This window comes from Panulirus ornatus, chromosome 17 (assembly GCF_036320965.1).
Source record: "Panulirus ornatus isolate Po-2019 chromosome 17, ASM3632096v1, whole genome shotgun sequence".
Classification (NCBI taxonomy): domain Eukaryota; kingdom Metazoa; phylum Arthropoda; class Malacostraca; order Decapoda; family Palinuridae; genus Panulirus; species Panulirus ornatus.
Window position 1 is genome coordinate 49561538 of NC_092240.1, and position 18912 is coordinate 49580449.

The 18912-nt window shown below is 47.8% G+C and overlaps 1 pseudogene; it reads left to right on the plus strand.

The window, feature by feature from the left end:
• The first annotated feature begins 1383 nt into the window (after positions 1–1383).
• LOC139754441 (uncharacterized) lies at positions 1384–18570 on the plus strand (annotated as a pseudogene).
• Positions 18571–18912: the final 342 nt, after the last annotated feature.

Genomic DNA, 18912 nt, shown 5'->3' on the forward strand with positions numbered 1-18912 from the left:
CAGCAGGAGCTGTACTCTCCCTCTCTCTCTCCTACCCCAGCAGGAGCTGTACTCTCTCTCTCTCTCTCCTACCCCAGCAGAAGCTGTACTCTCTCTCTCTCTCTCCTCCCCCAGCAGGAGCTGTACTCCTCTCTCTCTCTCTCCTCCCCCAGCAGGAGCTGTACTCTCTCTCTCTCTCTCTCTCCCCAGCAGGAGCTGTACTCTCTCTCTCTCTCTCCTCCCCCAGCAGGAGCTGTACTCTCTCTCTCTCTCCTCCCCCAGCAGGAGCTGTACTCCCTCTCTCTCTCTCTCTCCTCCCCCAGCAGGAGCTGTACTCCTCTCTCTCTCTCTCTCCTCCCCCAGCAGGAGCTGTACTCCTTCCTCTCTCTCTCCTCTCCTCTCACATCTCGTCTCCCTTCTCTCTCTCTCTCTCTCCTACCCCAGCAGGAGCTGTATTCTCTCTCTCTCTCTCCTCCTCTCCCCCAGCAGGAGCTGTACTCTCTCTCTCTCTCCTCCCCCAGCAGGAGCTGTACTCTCTCTCTCTCTCTCTCCCCCAGCAGGAGCTGTACTCTCTCTCTCTCCTCCCCCAGCAGGAGCTGTACTCTCTCTCTCTCTCCTCCCCAGCAGGAGCTGTACTCTCTCTCTCTCTCCTCCCCCAGCAAGAGCTGTACTCTCTCTCTCTCTCTCCTCCCCCAGCAGGAGCTGGCCAGTGTCTCGCCCAACATAACGGCACCGACGCACCCGTCCGAACCAATATTACCTGCTCCTCCTCCCGTCTTGTCATGGTCGCCTGCGTCGTCGTCTGGTTCACGTACGCCCCTTCGGAGTGACCCCCCCCCCCCACCCAAGCGCCTAGCCTACCAGCACCCCCGAGAGAGAGCAGCGGCGACCCCCCCAGGGCAACGGGACGCGTGAACGAACCATACGAAGCGTTTCGAAGCGAGCGAGCGAGGCGTGAACGAACGACACAGAGCGTTTCGAAGCGAGCGAATCGTTGAACGAACCATACGAAGCGTTTCGAAGCTGAGCGAAGCATGAATGAACTATACGAAGCGTTTCGAAGCGAGCGAATCGTGAACGAACTATACGAAGCGTTTCGAAGCAAGTGAGCGAGGCATGAACGAACTATACGAAGCGTTTCGAAACAAGCGAACGAGGCATGAACGAACTATACGAAGCGTTTCGAAGCGAGCGAGGCGTCGCATCTGGCGTGAGGCGTGGCTGTGGCAGCGCTCACCACCTTCCACTTACAACACAGGTCTTCTGGTCACGCCCTACACCTTCTGGTCACGCCCTACACCTCAGCGACTGAGGTCACGACCGAATTATAACTGTTCCTGAAGAGATGTTGGAGGGGCGGGCGCCAGGCCAGACTCGAGCCGATTCAACGGGTCGAACCGCGAGCAGGTACGGGAGGTTTTACTTCTCCTCTTCCTCTCGTCGCAGACGGAAACCAGGGAGACCTGAGGCACGGGAGGACCTAAGACCCGACCAACACCAATGGGTGGTAGGGCGTTCGCTGTCTTCCTGTCTGTCTCCATGGCTTGTTCCGGTCAACTCCTGCGTCAGCGGAGCATCGCTAAGGGACGGTTCGGAACGCCGTGGAACGCACCTCGTCTAGCCTGGCCCCAGGGGCACCACCTGCCAGGGGCTCGGTGGACGAAGGGCTTCCCCATGCCAAGGGCGGGCGCACATCCCCGAGGGATGGAGCGTCCATTCCATCGTCATGCACCACCCACAAGGTTCTTCTCTGCTGTAGGACCCCAGGTCGGGGTCCCTAACTCACGCCCCCAACCCTGGGACTCCGCCACAGCGACGCCCTTGCCCCACGGGTTGCTGGAGGTGCTACCGGGCGCCATCTCGAGGGTGATGGAGGCCTACCAAGACCTACCAAACACGGGGACTACCAAGACCACGACGGAGCCACCAATTATATGGTTCCCAAACCAGGAGGAGGATTGTGAGCAGGTGAGAGGGCCCAGGTTCAGCAGGGAGGAAAAAAGGGGACGTCAGGAGATGTGTCAGTTGGGGAGATCAGCGTTTGGTGGGTGGAGGAGGACGAGTGTCAGCTCAGGGTGTCGTCAGCTGGTGTGGCGTGGCGGGGTGTCAGCGATGGCTTTGTGATGTGGTGAGGAAAGATGAGAACACAAAAGTGGGAATTTAGGATCTAGAGTGGAAGGCACCTTTGAGCATGACGGTATACGACCCTTGAGCACGACGGTATACGACCTTTGAGCACGACGGTATACGACCCTTGACCACGACGGTATACGACCCTTGACCACGACGGTATACGACCCTTGACCACGACGGTATACGACCCTTGAGCCACGACGGTATACGACCCTTGAGCACGACGGTATACGACCCTTGACCACGACGGTATACGACCTTGAACACGACGGTATACGACCCTTGACCACGACGGTATACGACCCTTGACCCGACGATATACGACCTTGAACACGACGGTATACGACCCTTGAACACGACGGTATACGACCCTTGACCACGACGGTATACGACCCTTGAACACGACGTATACGACCCTTGACCACGACGGTATACGACCCTTGAACACGACGGTATACGACCTTGACCACGACGGTATACGACCCTTGAACACGACGGTATACGACCCTTGACCACGACGGTATACGACCCTTGACCACGACGGTATACGACCCTTGAGCAAGACGATATACGACCCTTGAACACGACGGTATGCGACCCTTGACCACGACGGTATACGACCCTTGAGCACGACGGTATACGACCCTTGAGCACGACGGTATACGACCCTTGATCACGACGGTATACGACCCTTGACCACGACGGTATACGACCCTTGACCACGACGGTATACGACCCCTTGAACACGACGGTATACGACCTTGACCCGACGGTTACGACCCTTGACCACGACGGTATACGACCCTGAGCAAGACGATATACGACCCTTGAACACGACGGTATAAAGACCCTTGACCACGACGGTATACGACCCTTGAGCACGACGGTATACGACCCTTGAGCACGACGGTATACGACCCTTGACCACGACGGTATACGACCCTTGAGCAAGACGATATATGACCCTTGAACACGACGGTATACGACCCCTGAACACGACGGTATACGACCCTTGAGCACGACGGTATACGACCCTTGACCACGACGGTGTGACCTCCTGAGGACGAAGAGCCAACCCTTGAGCACCATCTACGTCACTATGACCCCATGACCCCTGTTTTGACCTCTTGTGACCTGAAATGACCTATGTACGATATAGCTTCTTTTATTTAACTTTTTCCATATTTTTCTGATGGAAATTTTTGGTCGAATGTAACATTACTGACATTGGCTGACATCGCCTCCCCCCCCCAAACCTGACCTCCGTGTGTGTGTTGGTCAGGACCCCGCTGACGGTGGCGCTGACGGCGGCTTCAGCGCCTTCAGTCTCCTGGCGCTGCTCATGTCGGCGACCAACCTGGTGGGCATCCTCGCCTCCAACGCAAACAACAACAACAAACAACAACAACAACGACAACAACGTGAACAGCAACAACGCGCAGGTAAGGGGGGGTGGGGCGCGTTCACACGCACGCGCGCGCGCGTGTCTCTCTCCTGAAGGGGGGGAAGGGGAAGTGTGTGTTCAGACGAGTGTTCTAGAAGTCTAACTCACAACCAAGTCGTTTTTCTTCCCTTATCAACCATGTCCCTGTGTGTGTGTGTGTGTGGGCCCCCTCACCTCTCTCTCTCTCTCTCTCTCTCTTCTCTCTCTCTCTCTCTCTCTCTCTCTCTCTCTCTCTCTCAGGCTGCCAACGAAAACAACGCGAACAACAACGGAAACTCGGTCACCATGATCAACACGGGCATAGGCAAGAAGAAGAAGGAAGAGGAAAGAAGAGGAGAAGGAGGAGGAGGGGAGGCGTGTACGCGAGCGGAGGCGTGGTGAATGAAACGACGACGGGCGGGGAGGACGTGTGCTGGGTGGAAGACCTGGAGGAGGAGGAGGTGGGAGGTAAGTGGACTCGTCCACACGACAGTGTCGCTGTTTAAACTCCTTCGAAACCCGTTGTACTTTCCGTCCGCCTCGCTGATCCCATGAGCACGTCGGTACGACCCTCCCTTCCTTTGGTGCACGACGTTACGACCCTCGAGTGCTACGGTACGACTCGAACCACGGCACTAAAACCGTTTCGATATGTAGACCAGATACGTTATATCCAACGGTCGTCCCGTCGTGGTCAAGGGGTCGTATACCGTCGTGCTCAAGGGTCGTATACCGTTGTGCTTAAGGGTCGTCCCGTCGTGCTCAAGGGATCGTATACCGTCGTGTTCAAGGGTCGTATACCGTCGTGCTCAAGGGTCGTATACCGTCGTGCTCAAGGGTCGTATACCGTCGTGCTCAAGGGGTCGTATACCGTCGTGGTCAAGGGGTCGTATACAGTCATGCTCAAGGGGTCGTATACCGTCGTGCTCAAGGGTCTTATACCGTTGTGCTCAAGGGTCGTATACCGTCGTGGTCAAGGGTCGTATACCGTCATGGTCAAGGGTCGTTAACTGTCGTGCTCAAGGGTCGTATGCGTCGTGCTCTAGGGTCGTATACCGTCGTGGTCAAGGGTCGTATACCGTCGTGCTCAAGGGTCGTATACCGTCGTGGTCAAGGGTCGTATACGTCGTGGTCAGGGATCGTTACCGTCGTGGTCAAGGGTCGTTACCGTCGTGCTCAAGGGTCGTATACCGTCGCGCTCAAGGGTCGTATACCGTCGTGCTCAAGGGGTCATATACCGTCGTGGTCAAGGGTCGTATACCGTCGTGCTCAAGGGGTCGTATACCGTCGTGGTCAAGGGTCGTATACCGTCATGGTCAAGGGTTGTATACCGTCGTGGTCAAGGGTCGTATACCGTCATGGTCAAGGGTCGTATACCGTCGTGGTCAAGGGTCGTATACCGTCGTGGTCAAGGGTCGTATACCGTCGTGCTCAGGGTCGTATACCGTCGTGCTCAAGGGTCGTATACCGTTCGTGGTCAAGGGTCGTTATACCGTCGTGGTCAGGGTCGTATACCGTCGTGGTCAAGGGTGTATACCGTCGTGATCAAGGGTCGTATACCGTCATGGTCAAGGGTTGTATACCGTCGTGGTCAAGGTGATACCGTCGTGCTCAAGGGTCGTAATACCGTCGTGGTCAAGGGTCGTATACCGTCGTGGTCAAGGTGTCGTATACCGTCGTGGTCAAGGGTCGTATACCGTTCGTGCTCAAGGGGTCGTATTACCGTCGTGGTCAAGGGTCGTATACCGTCATGGTCAAGGGTTGTATACCGTCGTGGTCAAGGGTCGTATACCGTCGTGGTCAAGGGGTCGTATACCGTCGTGGTCAAGGGTCGTATACCGTCGTGCTCAAGGGTCGTATACCGTCGTGCTCAAGGGTCGTATACCGTCGTGGTCAAGGGTCGTATACCGTCGTGGTCAAGGGTCGTACCGTCGTGCTCAAGGTCGTTATACCGTCGTGCTCAAGGGTTCGTATACCGTCGTGGTCAAGGGATCGTATACCGTCGTGGTCAAGGGTCGTATACCGTCGTGGTCAAGGGTCGTATACCGTCGTGCTCAAGGGGTTAAAACAGATAGTACACCTCTGTACTCGTAAACAATATAATACAATCCAACAGCTACAAGCCCTTGTATGTAATTCATATCATCTTCGAACCCCCAGCTCTTACTTACACCCACGACGCCCTTCTCCTCTCCGCCAGCGGAAGAAGTGATGTCCGTGGTGTCACTGCAGTTCCTGAGGGCGTACCTGCAGGCGGGGCTGACGAAGGAGGGCGCCTGTGTCCTCAGAAGCACCTGTAGGGCCAACGAAGCCGCCGTGCAGTGGGGGGCCCTTGGACACGCCCTAGCTCAGGCCCTAAGGTAAGTTCCCCTTCTCCCTCACGCCCATGGTTGGCCGGACGGGAGATGCCCTATGGCAGACTCTTAAAAATAGGAAGGACAATACACATTTATAGCTATCGAATCACTTCGTATACAACTAACGAAAATAATAAACATAACAAAAACATTTTCTTAAATATTCTTGTAAGTTAAAAACAAAAAAAAGGGGGACAGAGAGAGAGAGGAGAAGACACATTTTCCCTCGGTTATCATTAAAATAAAACATATAAAAAAAAAGGGGACACCCTTGCGTTATGGTATGAACCAGAAACTGTAGTCAAAGATGTCTTAATGTGGCTACACTGGCCATCAAAAGCGTTGGCCATATGCTATACATGTCTGGCGGAAAAATATTGCATACGACTGCTATACAACATTTTCAAAACGTGTCTGGGTGGGCGGGGGCGATGTGTGTGTGTGGGGGGGGAAAAGGGGTCCCTGGTAATATACAATTACCCCAGCACCATGGTGAAGAAGGGTGAGGGAGAGGGACGACGCCAGTGGTAAGGGGGGGGGGAAACAGGGCGTCCTGGTAATTTACATTACCCCAGCACCATGGTTGAAGAAGGGTGAGGGAGGGAGGGACGCAGTGGTAGGGGGGAAACAGGGCGTCCTGGTAATAAAACATTACCCCAGCCCCATGGAGAAGAAGGGTGAGGGAGTGAGGGAGGAGGGACGCAGTGGTAGGGGGGAAAAAAGGGCGCCCCTTTGGTAATATACATTACCCCAGCACCATGGTGAAGAAGGGAGAGGGTGTGAGGGATGTGAGGGACGCAGTGGTAGGGGGAACAGGGCGTCCCTGGTAATTTTACATTACCCCAGCACCATGGTGGAAGAAGGGGTGAGGGAGTGAGGGACGCAGTGGTAGGGGGAAAGGGCGTCCCTGGTAATATACATTACCCCAGCACCATGGTGAAGAAGGGTGAGGGAGTGAGGGAGGAGGGACGCAGTGGTAGGGGGGGAAGGGCGTCCCTGGCAATATACATTACCCCAGCACCATGGTGAAGAAGGGTGAGGGAGTGAGGGAGGGACGCAGTGGGTAGGGGGGGAAAGGGCGTCCTGGCAATATACATTACCCCAGCACCTGGTGAAGAAGGGTGAGGGTGAGGGAGGGACGCAGTGGTAATATACTGTCAATAAATGTTATATCACTACAGTCGTGTATAAATATAGTCGATTACCATGGAAAGTTCTTGTGGGGCTGGATGTGGAAAGGGAGTGTGGTTTCGGTGCATTATTACATGACAGCTAGGGGACTGAATGTGAACGAATGGGGCCTTTGTTGTCTTTTCCTAGGCGCTACCTCGCACACATGGGGGGGGAGGGGGTTGTTATTCCATGTGTGGCGAGGTGGCGATGGGAATGAATAAAGGCAGACAGTGTGAATTGTGAGTGCAGTTGTATATATGTATGGGGTCTGTGTGTGTATATATATGTGTACATGAGATGTATGGGTATGTTATTTGCGTGTGTGGACTTTGTATGTATATACATGTGTATGGGGGTGGGTTGGGCCATTTCTTTCGTCTGTTTCCTTGCGCTACTCGCAAAACGCGGGAGACAGCGACAAAGCAAAATAAATATATATAAATAAATAACCTTCTAAAATGGGAAACAGAAGAAGGAGTCACGCGGGGAGTGATCATCCTCCTCGAAGGCTCAGAGTGGGGTGCTAAATGTGTTTTGGATGTAACCAAGATGTGAAAAAAAAGGAGAGATAGGTAGTATGTTTGAGAAAGGAACCTGGATGTTTTGGCTCTGAGTGAAACGAAGCTCAAGGGTAAAGGGGAAGAGTGGGTTTGGAAATGTCCTGGGGAGTGAAGTCAGGGGTTAGTGAGAGGACAAAAAGCAAGGGAAGGAGTAGCAATACTCCTGAAACAGGAGTTGTGGGAGTATGTGATAGAATGTAAGAAAGTAAATTCTCGATTAATATGGGTAAAATTGAAAGTTGATGGAGAGAGGTGGGTGATTATTGGTGCATATGCACCTGGGCATGAGAAGAAAGATCATGAGAGGCAAGAGTTTTTTTGGGGGCAGCTGAATTTAGTGTGTTAGCGGTTTTGATGCACGAGACCGGGTTATAGTGATGGGTGATTTGAATGCAAAGGTGAGTAATGTGGCAGTTGAGGGAATAATTGGTATGCAGGGGTGTTCAGTGTTGTAAATGGAAATGGTGAAGAGTTGAGATTTATGTGCTGAAAAAGGACTGATGATTGGGAATACCTGGTTTAAAAAGCGAGATTATACATAAGTATACTTATGTAAGTAGGAGAGATGGCCAGAGAGCGTTATTGGATTACGTGTTAATTGACAGGCGTGCGAAAGAGACTTTTGGATGGTTAATGTGCTGAGAGGTGCAAAATGGAGGGATGTCTGATCATTATCTTGTGGAGGCTAAGGTGAAGATTAGTATGGGTTTTCAGAAAAGAGGAGTGAATGTTGGGGTGAAGAAGGTGGTGAGAGTAAGTGAGTTGGGAAGGAGACCTTGTGGGGGAAGTACCAGGAGAGACTGTGTACAGAATGGAAAAAGGTGAGAACAATGGAAGTAAGGGAGTGGGGGAGGAATGGATGTAAATTTTGGGAATCAGTGATGGATTGCGCAAAAGATGCTTGTGGCATGAGAAGAGTGGGAAGGTGGGCTGTTTAGAAAAAGGGGAGTGAGTGGTGGGATGAGAAGTAAGAGTATTAGTGAAAGAGAGAGAGAGGCATTTGGACGATTTTTGCAGGGAAAAAAATGCAATTGAGTGGGAGAAGTATAAAGAAAGAGACAGGAGGTCAAGAGAAAGGTGCAAAAGGTGAAAAAAAGGGCAAATGAGAGTTGGGGGGAGAGACTATCAGTAATTTTAGGGAGATAAAAGAGTTCTGGAAGGAGGTAAATAGGGTGCGTAAGACAAGGGAGCAAATGGGAACTTCAGTGAAGGGCGTAAATGGGGAGGTGATAACAAGTAGTGGTGAAAGTGAGAAGGAGATGGAATGAGTATTTTGAAGGTTTGTTGAATGTGTCTGATGACAGAGTGGCAGATATAGGGTGTTTTGGTCGAGGTGGTGTGCAAAGTAGAGGGTTAGGGAAAATGATTTGGTAAACAGAGAAGAGGTAGTAAAAGCTTTGCGGAAGATGAAAGCGGCAATGGCAGCAGGTTTGGATGGTATTGCAGTGGAATTTATTAAAAAAGGGGGGGTGACTGTATTGTTGACTGGTTGGTAAGGTTATTTAATGTATGTATGGACTCATGGTGAGGTGCCTGAGGATTGGCGGAATGCGTGCATAGGGCCATTGTACAAAGGCAAGGGTGATAAGAGTGAGTGCTCAAATTACGAGGTAAAAGTTTGTTGAGTTTTCCCTGGTAAAATTATATGGGAGGGTTTTTATTGAGAGGGTTTGAAGGCATGTACAGAGCATCAGATTGGGGAAGAGCAGTGTGGTTTGAAGTGGTAGAGGATTTTGTGGATAGGTGTTTGCTATGAAGAATGTTTTGTGAGAAATACTTAGAAAAGCAAATGGTTTTGTATGTAGCATTTATGGATCTGGAGAAGGATATGATAGATTTGGGAAGGATGCTCTGGGGAAAGTTATTAAGAATATATGGTGGGGGGAGGGAAAGGGTTGTTAGAAGCGTGAAAAGTTTTTTCGAGATGTAAGGCATGTGAAAGTGTAGGAAGAGGGGGGAAAGTGATTGGTTCTCTTTTAATGTAGGTTTGCGGCAGGGGTGTTTTGATGTCTCCCCTGGTTGTTTAATTTGTTTTGGATGGGTTTGTTAGGGGGGTAAAGAAGAGTCCCGGAAAGAGGGGGCAAGTATGAAGTCTTTGGGGATGAGAGAGTTAGGGGAAATGAGTCAGTTGGTTGTTCGCTGATGATCAGCGTGGTGGCTGATTCATGTGGAAACTGAGAAGCTGGTGACTGAGTTTGGTAAAGTGTTGGGAAGGGAAAAAACTTAGAGTAAATGTGAATAAGAGCAAGGTTATTAGGTACAGTTGGGTTAGGGTTTAAGTCAATTGGGGGGTGAGTTTGAATGGAGAAAAAAATGGGGGGGAAGTGAAGTGTTTTAGATATCTGGGAGTGGATTGTCAGCGGATGGAACCATGGGAAGTGGTTTATAGGGTGGGGGAGGGGGGGCCGAAAATTTTGGGAGCCTTGAAAAAAAGTGTGGAAGTCGAGAACTTATCTCGAAAACAACATGGGTAAGTTTGAAAAGGGAAAAGTGGTTTCCAACAATGTTGTATGGGTTGCGAGGCGTGGGCTTTGGATAGATTGTTGCGCAGGAGGATGGATGTGCTGGAAATGAAAATGTTTGAGGCAATGTGTGGATGTGAGGTGGTTTGATCGAGTAAGTAACGTAAGGGTAAGAGAGATGTGTGGAAATAAAAAGAGCGTGGTTGAAAAGAGCAGAAAAGGGTTGTTTTGAAAAGGTTTGGCACATGGAGAGGAAAGAGGTGGGGGAAGATTGACCAAGAGGATATATGAGTCGGAGGTGGGAGGGAACGAGGAGAAGAGGGGGGGACCAAATTGGAGTGGAAAGATGGAGTGAAAAATTTTGTGTGAGGGGCCTGAACATGCAGGAGGGTGAAAAAAGGGCAAGAATGAGTGAATTGGAGCGATGTGGTATACAGGGGTTTTTCGTGCTGTCAGGGGGTGAAAACCCAAAGGCATGTGAGCGTCGGGGGAACAAAGGAGCTGTGTAGGTATGTATATTTGCGTGTTGGAGTGTGATGTACTGTGATGGGGGGGGGGGGAAATTTTTTTCTCTGTTTTCCCTTTCGCTACCCGCAAACGCGGGAGACAGCGACAAAGTATAAAAAAAAAAAAAAAGGGGGCCCTTGGACACGCCCTAGCTCAGGCCCTAAGGTAAGTTCCCCTTCTCCCTCACGCCCATGGTTGGCCGGACGGGAGATGCCCTATGGCAGACTCTTAAAAATAGGAAGGACAATACACATTTATAGCTATCGAATCACTTCGTATACAACTAACGAAAATAATAAACATAACAAAAACATTTTCTTAAATATTCTTGTAAGTTAAAAACAAAAAAAAGGGGGACAGAGAGAGAGAGGAGAAGACACATTTTCCCTCGGTTATCATTAAAATAAAACATATAAAAAAAAAGGGGACACCCTTGCGTTATGGTATGAACCAGAAACTGTAGTCAAAGATGTCTTAATGTGGCTACACTGGCCATCAAAAGCGTTGGCCATAATGCTATACATGTATGGCGGAAAAATATTGCTATACGACTGCTATACAACACTTCAAAGACGTGTCTGGGTGGGCGGGGGCGATGTGTGTGTGTGGGGGGGGAAAAGGGCGTCCCTGGTAATATACATTACCCCAGCACCATGGTGAAGAAGGGTGAGGGAGAGGGACGACGCAGTGGTAGGGGGGAAACAGGGCGTCCCTGGTAATTTACATTACCCCAGCACCATGGTGAAGAAGGGTGAGGGAGGGAGGGACGCAGTGGTAGGGGGGAAACAGGGCGTCCCTGGTAATATACATTACCCCAGCACCATGGTGAAGAAGGGTGAGGGAGTGAGGGAGGAGGGACGCAGTGGTAGGGGGGGAAAGGGCGTCCCTGGTAATATACATTACCCCAGCACCATGGTGAAGAAGGGTGAGGGTGTGAGGGAGTGAGGGACGCAGTGGTAGGGGGAAAGGGCGTCCCTGGTAATATACATTACCCCAGCACCATGGTGAAGAAGGGTGAGGGAGTGAGGGACGCAGTGGTAGGGGGAAAGGGCGTCCCTGGTAATATACATTACCCCAGCACCATGGTGAAGAAGGGTGAGGGAGTGAGGGAGGAGGGACGCAGTGGTAGGGGGGGAAAGGGCGTCCCTGGCAATATACATTACCCCAGCACCATGGTGAAGAAGGGTGAGGGAGTGAGGGAGGGACGCAGTGGTAGGGGGGGAAAGGGCGTCCCTGGCAATATACATTACCCCAGCACCATGGTGAAGAAGGGTGAGGGTGAGGGAGGGACGCAGTGGTAATATACTGTCAATAAATGTTATATCACTACAGTCGTGTATAAATATAGTCGATTACCATGGAAAGTTCTGTGGGGCCTGGATGTGGAAAGGGAGCTGTGGTTTCGGTGCATTATTACATGACAGCTAGAGACTGAATGTGAACGAATGGGGCCTTTGTTGTCTTTTCCTAGCGCTACCTCGCACACATGGGGGGGAGGGGGTTGTTATTCCATGTGTGGCGAGGTGGCGATGGGAATGAATAAAGGCAGACAGTGTGAATTGTGTGCATGTGTATATATGTATGTGTCTGTGTGTGTATATATATGTGTACATTGAGATGTATGGGTATGTATATTTGCGTGTGTGGACGTGTATGTATTTACATGTGTATGGGGGTGGGTTGGGCCATTTCTTTCGTCTGTTTCCTTGCGCTACCTCGCAAACGCGGGAGACAGCGACAAAGCAAAATAAATATATATAAATAAATAACCTTCTAAAATGGGAAACAGAAGAAGGAGTCACGCGGGGAGTGATCATCCTCCTCGAAGGCTCAGAGTGGGGTGCCTAAATGTGTGTGGATGTAACCAAGATGTGAAAAAAGGAGAGATAGGTAGTATGTTTGAGGAAAGGAACCTGGATGTTTTGGCTCTGAGTGAAACGAAGCTCAAGGGTAAAGGGGAAGAGTGGTTTGGAAATGTCTGGGGAGTGAAGTCAGGGGTTAGTGAGAGGACAAGAGCAAGGGAAGGAGTAGCAATACTCCTGAAACAGGAGTTGTGGGGTATGTGATAGAATGTAAGAAGTAAATTCTCGATTAATATGGGTAAAATTGAAAGTTGATGGAGAGAGGTGGGTGATTATTGGTGCATATGCACTGGGCATGAGAAGAAAGATCATGAGAGGCAAGTGTTTTGGGAGCAGCTGAATGAGTGTGTTAGCGGTTTTGATGCACGAGACCGGGTTATAGTGATGGGTGATTTGAATGCAAAGGTGAGTAATGTGGCAGTTGAGGGAATAATTTTGGGATGCATGGGGTGTTCAGTGTTGTAAATGGAAATGGTGAAGAGCTTGTAGATTTATGTGCTGAAAAAGGACTGATGATTGGGAATACCTGGTTTAAAAAAGCGAGATATACATAAGTATACTTATGTAAGTAGGAGAGATGGCCAGAGAGCGTTATTGGATTACGTGTTAATTGACAGGCGTGCGAAAGAGAGACTTTTGGATGTTAATGTGCTGAGAGGTGCAACTGGAGGGATGTCTGATCATTATCTTGTGGAGGCTAAGGTGAAGATTAGTATGGGTTTTCAGAAAAGAGGAGTGAATGTTGGGGTGAAGAAGGTGGTGAGAGTAAGTGAGCTTGGGAAGGAGACCTGTGTGGGGAAGTACCAGGAGAGACTGTGTACAGAATGGAAAAAGGTGAGAACAATGGAAGTAAGGGGAGTGGGGGAGGAATGGGATGTATTTAGGGAATCAGTGATGGATTGCGCAAAGATGCTTGTGGCATGAGAAGAGTGGGAGGTGGGCTGTTTAGAAAGGGTAGTGAGTGGTGGGATGAAGAAGTAGAGTATTAGTGAAAGAGAAGAGAGAGGCATTTGGACGATTTTTGCAGGGAAAAAATGCAATTGAGTGGGAGAAGTATAAAAGAAAGAGACAGGAGGTCAAGAGAAAGGTGCAAGAGGTGAAAAAAAGGGCAAATGAGAGTTGGGGTGAGAGACTATCAGTAAATTTTAGGGAGAATAAAAAGATGTTCTGGAAGGAGGTAAATAGGGTGCGTAAGACAAGGGAGCAAATGGGAACTTCAGTGAAGGGCGTAAATGGGGAGGTGATAACAAGTAGTGGTGATGTGAGAAGGAGATGGAATGAGTATTTTGAAGGTTTGTTGATGTGTCTGATGACAGAGTGGCAGATATAGGGTGTTTGGGTCGAGGTGGTGTGCAAAGTGAGAGGGTTAGGGAAAATGATTTGGTAAACAGAGAAGAGGTAGTAAAAGCTTTGCGGAAGATGAAAGCGGCAAGGCAGCAGGTTTGGATGGTATTGCAGTGGAATTTATTAAAAAAGGGGGTGACTGTATTGTTGACTGGTTGGTAAGGTTATTTAATGTATGTATGACTCATGGTGAGGTGCCTGAGGATTGGCGGAATGCGTGCATAGTGCCATTGTACAAAGGCAAAGGGGATAAGAGTGAGTGCTCAAATTACAGAGGTATAAGTTTGTTGAGTATTCCTGGTAAATTATATGGGAGGGTATTGATTGAGAGGGTGAAGGCATGTACAGAGCATCAGATTGGGGAAGAGCAGTGTGGTTTCAGAAGTGGTAGAGGATGTGTGGATCAGGTGTTTGCTTTGAAGAATGTATGTGAGAAATACTTAGAAAAGCAAATGGATTTGTATGTAGCATTTATGGATCTGGAGAAGGCATATGATAGAGTTGATAGAGATGCTCTGTGGAAGTTATTAAGAATATATGGTGTGGGAGGCAAGTTGTTAGAAGCAGTGAAAAGTTTTTATCGAGGATGTAAGGCATGTGTACGTGTAGGAAGAGAGGAAAGTGATTGGTCTCAGTGAATGTAGGTTTGCGGCAGGGGTGTGTGATGTCTCCATGGTTGTTTAATTTGTTTATGGATGGGGTTGTTAGGGAGGTAAATGCAAGAGTCCTGGAAAGAGGGGCAAGTATGAAGTCTGTTGGGGATGAGAGAGCTTAGGAAGTGAGTCAGTTGTTGTTCGCTGATGATACAGCGCTGGTGGCTGATTCATGTGAGAAACTGCAGAAGCTGGTGACTGAGTTTGGTAAAGTGTGTGGAAGAAGAAACTTAAGAGTAAATGTGAATAAGAGCAAGGTTATTAGGTACAGTAGGGTTGAGGGTCAAGTCAATTGGGAGGTGAGTTTGAATGGAGAAAAACTGGAGGAAGTGAAGTGTTTTAGATATCTGGGAGTGGATCTGTCAGCGGATGGAACCATGGGAAGTGGATCATAGGGTGGGGGAGGGGGCGAAAATTTTGGGAGCCTTGAAAAATGTGTGGAAGTCGAGAACATTATCTCGAAAAGCAACAATGGGTATGTTTGAAGGAATAGTGGTTCCAACAATGTTGTATGGTTGCGAGGCGTGGGCTATGGATAGAGTTGTGCGCAGGAGGATGGATGTGCTGGAAATGAGATGTTTGAGGACAATGTGTGGTGTGAGGTGGTTTGATCGAGTAAGTAACGTAAGGGTAAGAGAGATGTGTGGAAATAAAAAGAGCGTGGTTGAGAGAGCAGAAGAGGGTGTTTTGAAATGGTTTGGGCACATGGAGAGAATGAGTGAGGAAAGATTGACCAAGAGGATATATGTGTCGGAGGTGGAGGGAACGAGGAGAAGAGGGAGACCAAATTGGAGGTGGAAAGATGGAGTGAAAAAGATTTTGTGTGATCGGGGCCTGAACATGCAGGAGGGTGTAAGGAGGGCAAGGAATAGAGTGAATTGGAGCGATGTGGTATACAGGGGTTGACGTGCTGTCAGTGGAGTGAATCAAGGCATGTGAAGCGTCTGGGGTAAACCATGGAAAGCTGTGTAGGTATGTATATTTGCGTGTGTGGACGTGTGTATGTACATGTGTATGGGGGGGGGGGCATTTCTTTCGTCTGTTTCCTTGCGCTACCTCGCAAACGCGGGAGACAGCGACAAAGTATAAAAAAAAAAAAAAAAAAAACCATGAACAATAATATATTCGAAATTATGAGACGTATGTTGATCTGGTATGAACTAAGGGCGTAGCTTAATGCGTGGGGGCGAATATATATATGTATATACAAGCTACATGACACATGTAGTCCCATATATACATCATCAATATATGGTCTTGTCGCGTGTGAAACCCACTCTGTAAACTTAAAAAAAAAAAACCTTATTTGCGTAATGGCGTGTTATTTTCTGGTGTGACCACGGCTTCGAATTCACCTAAATTCATCCAATGCTATACCATGTTTTTGACCACTGGTGCTTCGAACATATGTGTGTGTGTGTGTGTGTGAGTAGGTTCATAACTGATGAACACGATTCGAACCCATGTTTCCAGCAAGTGTGACCTCAACCCTAACATGGAATAAACCACTTTTTCTTCAACTTCAGTATATAAAAAAACTAAGAAAAGTCCACGTTTTGCACCAATTTTTTCACTCGTGTCTCAAAATTTCCACCATGATAAGGGTGTATGTAAAGAGAGTACATAAACACCACTCAATTTGGTTACTCTTTGCCAACCATGGATTAAATAACAACACATTTTCCAATAGTATTATAAGTCCCTGACTATGAACACTACTTGTATATAAACCACTCTTGGCCAAGCCTACTAGCTAACACATCACTAGATCATCTACCCAAAATCACTCGCTTTTTACTGTCATCATTAACATCAAAGTAAATATCCATTTATCAAGATCACTCCCGTGTTTATTACAATTCATTAACGCCACATTAAACATGGAAGGTAGTAATGTAACGCCACATTAAACATGGAAGGTAGTAATGTAACGCCACATTAAACATGGAAGGTAGTAATGTAACGCCACATTATACATGGAAGGTAGTAATGTAACGCCACATTATACATGGAAGGTAGTAATGTAACGCCACATTAAACATGGAAGGTAGTAATGTAACGCCACATTAAACATGGAAGGTAGTAATGTAACGCCACATTAAACATGGAAGGTAGTAATGTAACGCCACATTAAACATGGAAGGTAGTAATGTAACGCCACATTAAACATAGAAGGTAGTAATGTAACGCCACATTAAACATGGAAGGTAGTAATGTAACGCCACATTATACATGGAAGGTAGTAATGTAACGCCACATTATACATGGAAGGTAGTAATGTAACGCCACATTAACATGGAAGGTAGTAATGTAACGCCACATTAAACATGGAAGGTAGTAATGTAACGCCACATTAAACATGGAAGGTAGTAATGTAACGCCACATTAAACATGGAAGGTAGTAATGTAACGCCACATTAAACATGGAAGGTAGTAATGTAACGCCACATTAAACATGGAAGGTAGTAATGTAACGCCACATTAAACATGGAAGGTAGTAATGTAACGCCACATTAAACATGGAAGGTAGTAATGTAACGCACATTAAACATGGAAGGTAGTAATGTAACGCCACATTAAACATGGAAGGCAGTAATGTAACGCCACATTAAACATGGAAGGAGTAATGTAACGCCACATTAAACATGGAAGGTAGTAATGTAACGCCACATTAAACATGGAAGGTAGTAATGTAACGCCACATTAAACATGGAAGGTAGTAAGTAACGCCACATTAAACATGGAAGGTAGTAAGTAACGCCACATTAAACATGGAAGGTAGTAATGTAACGCCACATTAAACATGGAAGGCAGTAATGTAACGCCACATTAAACATGGAAGGTAGTAATGTAACGCCACATTAAACATGGAAGGTAGTAATGTAACGCCACATTAAACATGGAAGGCAGTAATGTAACGCCACATTAAACATGGAAGGTAGTAATGTAACGCCACATTAAACATGGAAGGTAGTAATGTAACGCACATAACATGGAATAATTACCCAAATTTAAAGGAAGGTAGTAATGTAACGCCACATTAAACATGGAAGGTAGTAATGTAACGCCACATTAAACATGGAAGGTAGTAATGTAACGCCACATTAAACATGGAAGGTAGTAATGTAACGCCACATTAAACATGGAAGGTAGTAATGTAACGCCACATTAAACATGGAAGGTAGTAATGTAACGCCACATTAAACATGGAAGGTAGTAATGTAACGCCACATTAAAACATGGAAGGTAGTAATGTAACGCCACATTAAACATGGAAGGTAGTAATGTAACGCCACATTAAACATGGAAGGCAGTAATGTAACGCCACATTAAACATGGAAGGTAGTAATGTAACGCCACATTAAACATGGAAGGTAGTAATGTAACGCCACATTAAACATGGAAGGTAGTAATGTAACGCCACATTAAACATGGAAGGCAGTAATGTAACGCCACATTAAACATGGAAGGTAGTAATGTAACGCCACATTAAACATGGAAGGTAGTAATGTAACGCCACATTAAACATAGAAGGTAGTAATGTAACGCCACATTAAACATGGAAGGTAGTAATGTAACGCCACATTAAACATGGAAGGTAATAAGGTAAATACAATGAGCTGTTCCTTATTTCTAACCTCGGCAGCCTCGCTCATGTGGAGTGGGTGTCCCACATCGCCCCGGCGGTGTCCAAGGCGTCCTTGCTGGACGCAGCACAAGAGGGTCGCACCTCCGGCAGTAGCGGGTCATGCCAGCGCCTTTACCGCTGCCCCGATGGTGTCTGGGCCACGCTCGAGGTCGTACCTTGGCCATCATCAACACCTTCATGAAGCTGGGTGGACGGAGGGATGTGCACGCCCCCCCACACATGACATCTGTCAACCACAAAAAATGAGATTATCTCACCTGGCTTCCATTAACTGATAACCAAAATATCCCCAACTAATAACAAAATTATCAATACCCTTTATTGATGAAGACTTCACTGTATCTATAATACAAGATTGTGTCCAGCAAATGGCGTCCTAGCTTCGTCTCTTCGATGTATATCAACTGACTGTTATATTTCTCTCTTGTGTCTCCTCTGATGATGATGTGATTATTACATGAAAGTGCACTTGGGAACTTATCGTGTTTCATTTCCCCCTCGTGGACCCATAGGAATATACTTGATCACGCGCAAAATTGTGATCCTTTCCAATATATATATATATATATATATATATTATATATATATATATATATATATATATATATATATATATAGAGAGAGAGAGAGAGAGAGAGAGAGAGAGAGAGGAATCGTATAGAAGCTATACGATGAAAGTATGAGTTTTCTGAGTACAGATAGGCGGCAGCCAGTTTGGAATTCATCATGGAACTCAAAAAAATCAAGTTTATATTCCCCAGTTCCACATTAAGTGGGCACAGCCATTGATTTAAGTCCACTTGCCTACCC